The following is a 7,229-nucleotide window of genomic DNA, read 5'->3' on the forward strand; positions in this document are numbered from 1 at the left end:
GCTGTTGGGAAGGTTCTAACCAATGGGATTAACCAATAGCCTGCAGGCAGGGCGGGTCTCAGGCAAAACAATGATTATGTAAATAGACCACAGCATCAGCGATGGAGCAGGGGGCTGGTGTCATGCCCAACAGAAGGGGAGGGGGAGAGGGAGAAAAGTCTGGGTACATAACGCAGTTGTATCCATATGTCAGTGACTGCACTGTAAAGCACTAATCCCCTAAAAAAAAAAACTTAAATTGAATTTTCGTAAAGAATCATTCCCCTCCAAAAGAAACCCTGCTAGTCAGTGAATTTATTGACTTGTAAGTAGTATCAGTTTTCTATCAGAATCGTATGTGAGGTGTTTTTCCCCAAAAAAATATATTTAAGTGGTCCATTTACTTGAAAAAAGTATTCGAGGCCATTATTCTGAATAGTGCTCACAGAACATAGAGAAATCTGTGAATTTTAACATTACCTTCGTTATTTTGAATGTTTGCTTGGTTAGGTGGTCCCCAGGAGGGTTGAGAAGTCTCTGTTAAGTGTCCTCTGGGAGGCTGAGAAGTCTAAAGTTTCCCTTGGCAAGAATGACTCCTGCACTCTTATGAATCACTTGTCCCAGAGATGGGTTCCATGCAATGAAACACGTACATGTATCCATTTCCTCAAGTTCCTTTTCTTTTAAGAAAGCATCACAATTTAGTGATTTGAAAACTCCTCTTCCCCCAAAATATTATTTCACCAGTGAGTCCTCGAACCCCACCTCCCCAGAGCCCTGCCCCACCAGGGAAAGATAGAAACAGGCTGGGGGTGTGGATCCACCTGCCAACACCCATGTCCAGTGGAGAAGCAATGACAGAAGCCAGAACTCCCACCTTCTGCTCCCCATAAAGGTCTTTGGTCCATATTCCCAGAGAGATAAAGAATAGGGAAGCTTCCAGTGGAGGGGATGGGACACAAAACTCTGGTGGTAAAATGATACCCCTGTTTTCTTACAGTCTTGTTAACATTGTTAAGTCACTAATACATTTTTTTAAAAAAGAATATGAAACTTATATATCATCAGGGTCACACTTCCTGAAAACCTGGGTTTGAGTCCCTGACCCACACCTGCAAGGGGGGAGATGAACAGTGATGGGGCAGTCCTGCCAGGGTCTCTCCTTCTCTCTCTCTCTCCATTTCTCTCTTTCTCCTCCACCCCATGTCTCTCATGTATACATAATTTTATGCATATATATATGTATATTTCTGCTGTTGAGATGAGGAAGCCCAGGTTCAACCCATGGAGGTAATTTCCCCCTGGCCGCTCAGTGTGTGCGTGGCTGAGTGGGGCCAGGTGCTCACTCTCAGGACTGCTTCTTTCTCTTTTTCTTTCTTTATTTTTTAAAAATATTTATTTATTCCCTTTCATTGCCCTTGTTGTTTTCTTGTTGTAGTCATTATTATTATTGATGTTGTCATTGTTGTTGAATAGAACAGAGAGAAATGGAGAGAGGAGGGGGAAGACAGAGAGGGTGAGAGAAAGACAGACACATGCAGACCTGCTTCACTGCCTGTGAAGCGACTCCCCTGCAGGTGGGGAGCCAGGGGCTTGAACCGGGATCCTTATGCCGGTCCTTGTGCTTTGCGCCACCTGCGCTTAACCCACTGCGCTACCGCCCGACTCCCCTTTCTCTTTTTCTTACAGACTGTTGTGAAAAGGCCACAGCTGTGGATCAGGCAGAAGTTGGCAAAGTCAGGCCCTCAGGCAGGAGAGTCACTGCATGACTACTATGCTATTTACCCCCACGCAGGACACTTCCATACAAAGAAGACATTCCAAAAGTTAAGGCTATAAAACCTTGATGTGAGTGTCTCGGACAGGTAAGATGGCCTTTCAGCCAGAAAATCAGGCCTGACCTTTCCTGCTCATCTTTTGACTTGGAGCTCTGACTCCCTGCCCGAGAGAGGGATGAGTGTGTGTTCGCATCTTTTTTAACGATTTTTTTTTTTTTTTAGTTTGGGATGTGGAGTCCAACAGACCTGGGTTAACTGACCCATTGCTGTCGTTGTGCAAGTCACGTTAAGCATCTGAGTCACTGAGTGTGCTGGCGACGCTGGTAGGTACTGTCTCAAGGGTGAGCATCAAGTCAAGACAAGAAGGCATCATGGACACACCGTGTGGCGTTTGGCACACGCTGAACAGAGAGGCACTGACACTGTAGGTGAGGCTCTGCCGTACTTCTCTGCAATGTGGATGGTTTGGGAATGCTCCAGATTGGGGAAGGAGGGATGATTGTGGCTGGTAAAACGACAAATACTTTCAGTGTTTCAAAATGAAGCTAAATTGAAACTTGATATTTTTGAGCAAAAATTTTAAGTCAAGGCAAGACTTGCTGGAGGACCAGGAAGTTCTCTCCCATGATTGTGGGTCTCAGGCAGGGTGTCGGAATGCCTCTTGCTCCCCTAACTTCCTTCTCTTTGCTTTGGTGACTGCCCACAGACAGGCCAGCTCCCAGTCATCTGAAACACCGCTTAGAAGGCAGGAATTTGCAATCCATTCCAAACTGAAAGTGACTTTCATGTGATGGGGCCAGCACTGCTCTGTGACTCTGTAACTAATTCTCCCATTCCTGGCAGCCCTCCAGATTCCTGGGACGTAATCAATTGGTCCAAGGACCCCAGGTCAGATGCAGGAGAATGTCGTATCTGGAAACTGGTCTGAGGGGTCTTAGCAAAAGAATCACTGGATTCCAAGTTTCTTTGTACCTTTTCTCCAAGTCTTTTCAGGCAACACTTGCGAGGTGAGTAGATTTAACCCCCAAAGTTAGAAACAAGCAACAAAAAACAACTAAAGAACCGGGATTTGCTGCCCGACGAGGTGGCTTCAAGTGCAAATGTTCAAAATACTTTTATTGAACTGAAATAAGGGGAAATAAGGGGAAATGAGGTAAAGGTGGTCTTCGACAAATGTTTTGTGAGAGAGTTGAGAATGCTCAGGAAGTGGCTTTGTGAAAAGAGTATTTCCCTGTGAATCTCAAAGTGATTTTTAGAATCACTGGCCTTCTGACTCACTGAAAATTAAAAAAAAAATTTTTGGTATTATCTTTATTTATTTATTGGATAGAGACAACCAGAAATCAAGAGTATAGGGGGTGAGAGAGAGAGAAAGAGAGACAGAGAGACAGAGAGATACCTGCAGCCCTGCTTCACCACTTGCAACACTTTCTCCCTGCAGGTGGGGACCAGGGGCTCAAACCCAGGTCCTTGCTCACCGTAACATGTGCCCTCAGCCAGGTGTGCCACCACCTGGGCCCTCGCTGGAAATCTGCATGGATGTACTACTTGCGAAGTTGGTTTGCTTAGTTTTTATAATGAGTCGGTTTCAGAGTTTCCTGCCCTATTTAGAATTCGTGGCTGTAGTTTCAAATACGGGGCAGAGTCCCTGATGATAGACTTAGTGAAGACTCTGGAAAGAGGTTGTCTACTTCTGTGTGACCTCGGTTATGTTGCTGGCCAGTTAGCATCTCCTGACTGGCAGGACAAGTTGTGTTACATAGATAAAGAAACCCAGTCTCAGGCCTCTGTCGTCGCTGGAGTCCTTGGCCAATGAGGATGAGAGAATAACACCCACATTCTCTTGATATCTTAGTTTAGAGGTGTGGGCTGTTTTTTTTTTCATCTTGCCACAAAATTGTCAGCAGAGCAAGAAGCCCTATTTAATGACCTGGTTCCATCAAGGCAAAATTCTGAACAGCTTGTCCCTTGGAATATGATTATCAATTACTTCTAGAGATTCATCTTAGCTCCTCTTTTGTAGTTCAGTTTGTGAGAAGATGTGTAAATGTGTGACACTCACATTTTTAAGGGTGGTTTATAAGGAATTGTGCAAAGAACACATGGACATAATTGAAGGAGTCTTCCAGGTTATATACAACTGTCAGGTTAGTGTACAGGCCAATATGTATGTTTATATAGATCTTGTATATATACAAAATATATGTAAATATTTTTTCTTTTTTTCCATCGGGGGCTTTAAAGGTGTAGGTGCAGTGGTTCTGTTTGATTGGGAGAAAAATCAGATGGCTGATTTACTTCTAGCTATCTGTTGAATAAAACTGACTCCCAAGTATTTTCAAAACATATTCCGTAGTTTCATTTCTACCAGTCACTAACTATTTTCTGTTGAACAAAGACAGCCACTCTCAGCTGCCTGTGGGTCAGTGTGACGAGGATGCCACTCCAGGCATGGTTGGGGCTGGGCTCCGCATCTGCCGCCCGTCTCAGCCAAACAGCTGTGCTCTGGGTAAGCGGCCTGCTGATGCTCACCTATGGGAAAGGAGGGTCATGGAGTCAGTCTGCAGATGGCAGATGAAGAGCAGCTGGGCGAGCCAATCGAGAAAGGTCTAGAGCAGTGCCAAAAATATCTCTGTTCTGGCTGGGGGGTGGGGGGAATGGATCCACCTGCCAACGTCCATGTCCAGCAGAGGAGCAATTACAGAAGCCAGAACTCCCATCCTCTGCTCCCCACAAAGAATTTTGGTCCATGCTCCCAGTGAGGGAGAAATGGTAGAGGGAAGATGACCAGAGGGCTCTGAACTCCAATTCCATTTCCATCCAGAGAGAGAAGAGGAAATAGAGAGGGGTATGTGGTGTAGGTGTGACTTGGAAAGGAAGAGAAGATGGAACCATAGGGAAAAAAAAGGAGGAAATATATACAAATAGAGACAGATAGTGGTAGAAGTATTAGCCCACATCTGCAACCTTGGGAGAACTGCTGTAGCTTCCAGTGCAGGGACTGGGGACACAAAACTCTGGCACTGGGAACAGTGTGGAGCTGTACCCCTGTTATCTTGTACTTTTGTAAATCAATTTTAAATCACTAAGAAAATTAAAATAAACAAATAATAGTTAATTATCTGCTTGTTAGAGAACCCAAATCAATTCATTGAATATTTAATTCATTTCTTTCTTATTGGAGATTATTATTCCATGATAAGAATATGTCACAATTGTTTATCCTTTCTTCTGTTCATGGACACCTGGGATGCTTATCATTTTGACTGCTATAAATATAACTGTTTTGGGGCTGGGTGGTGGCATACCGGGCTAAGTGCACGTAGTACAAAGTTCAAGGATCCAACTCCTCACCTGCAGGGGAGGGGGTCGCTTCACAAGTGGTAAAGCAGGTCTTCAGATGTCTATCTTTCTCTCTCCCTATCTTCCCCTTCTGTCTCATTTTCTCTCTGTCCTATTCAATGGGGGGAAAAATGGCCTCCAGGATCAGTGGACTCATGGTGCTGGCACTGAGCCCCAACTGATAACCCTACAGGCAGAAAAAAAAGGTTATGAACATTTAAAAAAGTAATAGTTAAAAGAAAAAAAGTGAAGAAGGTGAGACAAAAAATGGAAAAGAAAAGCGTGCTTCCCAGGAAGTCTTTCATAGAGTATATTTTCGGATAGAAATGGTGTGGGGCAGGGCTAAGATCTGGATCTCACTGGTGTGAGATGTCAGGGTCCACTTAATGTCTCTGGGCCTTAGTCTCGCCATTTGGAACAGAGAGGATGGGAGAAGGTGCTAAGTGGCCCAAGGAGGCCTGCCCTTCCCCAGGGGAAGAAGACATGCTTTTGGTGTCTTGCCAGTCAAATCCCTCAACGGTCAGTAGATGGCAACAGAGGCTTTTGCATTAAGACTTGAGGGTTGCCTGGCTCACCTGCTTCCATCCTCCTGCCCTGACAATCATGAGCTTGCTGCCCTGGAAGGCTTCTTTGCTGCTGAGCTCCCAGCAGCTGCTGTGTGAATTTTGCTCACTGGTGAGCCTCCAAGGATCAGGATTTAAAGGAACGGCACTTCTTCTGCACACAAGGCCCGGCTAAAGCACGACACAGGCACAAGACCAGTCGGGAAGACTGATGTTGGCCTGTTACATCTTGCCTGCCTCACCGGGGAAAGCCCTCACCTCTGTCGGATGCCTGGCACATGCTTGTTTCTGCAATGGCAAAGGACGGCCAGAAGTTAGAATGCTCACTAGGGCTTTGCGGGTTAAGAAAGAATTAGGTGGGGCCGGGTGGCGACGCACCTGGTTGAGTGCACGGGTTACAATGCCCAAGGACCTGGGTTTGAACCCCGTCTCCACCCGCAGGGGGAAAGCTTTGTGAGTGGTGAAGCAGGGCTGCAGGTGTCTCTCTGTCTCTCTCCCTCTCTATCACTCCCTTTCCTCTCAATTTTTGGCTGTCTCCATCCAATAAATAAATAAAGTTAATACCAAAATAAAAAATTAAAAAAAAAAAGACTTAGGCCATGGTCAGGGAAAACAGTTTCTGGTGAGGCTACCACTTGCCTTTCACAGTTTGAAAGGAATTCATGTGTGCCAACTGATTTCCTGTGAAGCAGCCCCTTGAGGTTGGTAGAAAGACACTTTTTGCCTTTTCTTTCTTTCTTTTTTTTTTTTTTTTGTCAGAGAAGGGAGAAGAACCTTGGGAGAAATGGGAAAGCGGTTTGTTTTGCATCTCCCTGCGGTGGGACGGTGGACATCACTCCACTTCCAGCTGCTCAGCCCTGCGCCCAGCTCCCTAGTGATGAAAGCACATGTGACTCGAGATGTCCACATCTGGATCTCGCTAGGCCCCTGCGGGGCTGCACATCAGCTGAGTTGTTTCATTTATTCACTGTGTTGCAGGCACTGGTGGGTGTTCTGAGACTATGAGATGAGAAGCAGACACACTTATTTCCCAGGAACTCTTCCAGTGACTGTATTTACATTTTTTTCCCAGGTGAACAGAAAAAGAAAGAGGGGAGGAGAGAGAGAGAGAGAGAGACATGGAGAGAAGCACTACAGTAACAAGGATTTCTTCAATGTGCCAGCAGCTAGGCTTGAACACGGCTGGTGCACGTAGCCAAGCCGCACACTATTCAGTGAGCTGTTTCGCTGGCCCCACCGCAGTCACCATAAATGTAGTCACTAATCAAATCACTCACAACCCTTTGAGGTTGAGGGGCTTTTATCCAATTTAGAGGGGAAGAAACAGAAGCACAGAGGAATTATGTAACTGGCTCCAGAAGACACAGGAGGCACCAAAGCTGGGCTTCAAAGACAGGCAGTGATACTCTTATTCATCTTCTTTTTAAAAAATAGTGTGTCCCAGAGACCCTGGAGGGGGGGCAAAAAAAAAAAAAAAGAAAAAGAAAAAAGAAAAACAGCGACATTCCTTAGCAGCTGTGTGGTGGTGGCCATGTGCAGACTCACCATTTCAAGGTGATTCATTCAA

General features: G+C 45.5%; 1 long non-coding RNA gene across 1 annotated transcript; it reads left to right on the plus strand.

Moving 5' to 3' along the window:
* The first annotated feature begins 489 nt into the window (after positions 1–489).
* On the plus strand, positions 490–2,654 carry LOC132542084 (uncharacterized). The gene is made up of 3 exons (XR_009553232.1): positions 490–628; positions 1,669–1,844; positions 1,980–2,654. It is a non-coding gene; the product is annotated as an uncharacterized LOC132542084 (long non-coding RNA).
* The last annotated feature ends 4,575 nt before the right edge of the window (positions 2,655–7,229 follow it).

Source organism: Erinaceus europaeus, chromosome 1, assembly GCF_950295315.1.
Source record: "Erinaceus europaeus chromosome 1, mEriEur2.1, whole genome shotgun sequence".
Lineage (NCBI taxonomy): Eukaryota > Metazoa > Chordata > Mammalia > Eulipotyphla > Erinaceidae > Erinaceus > Erinaceus europaeus.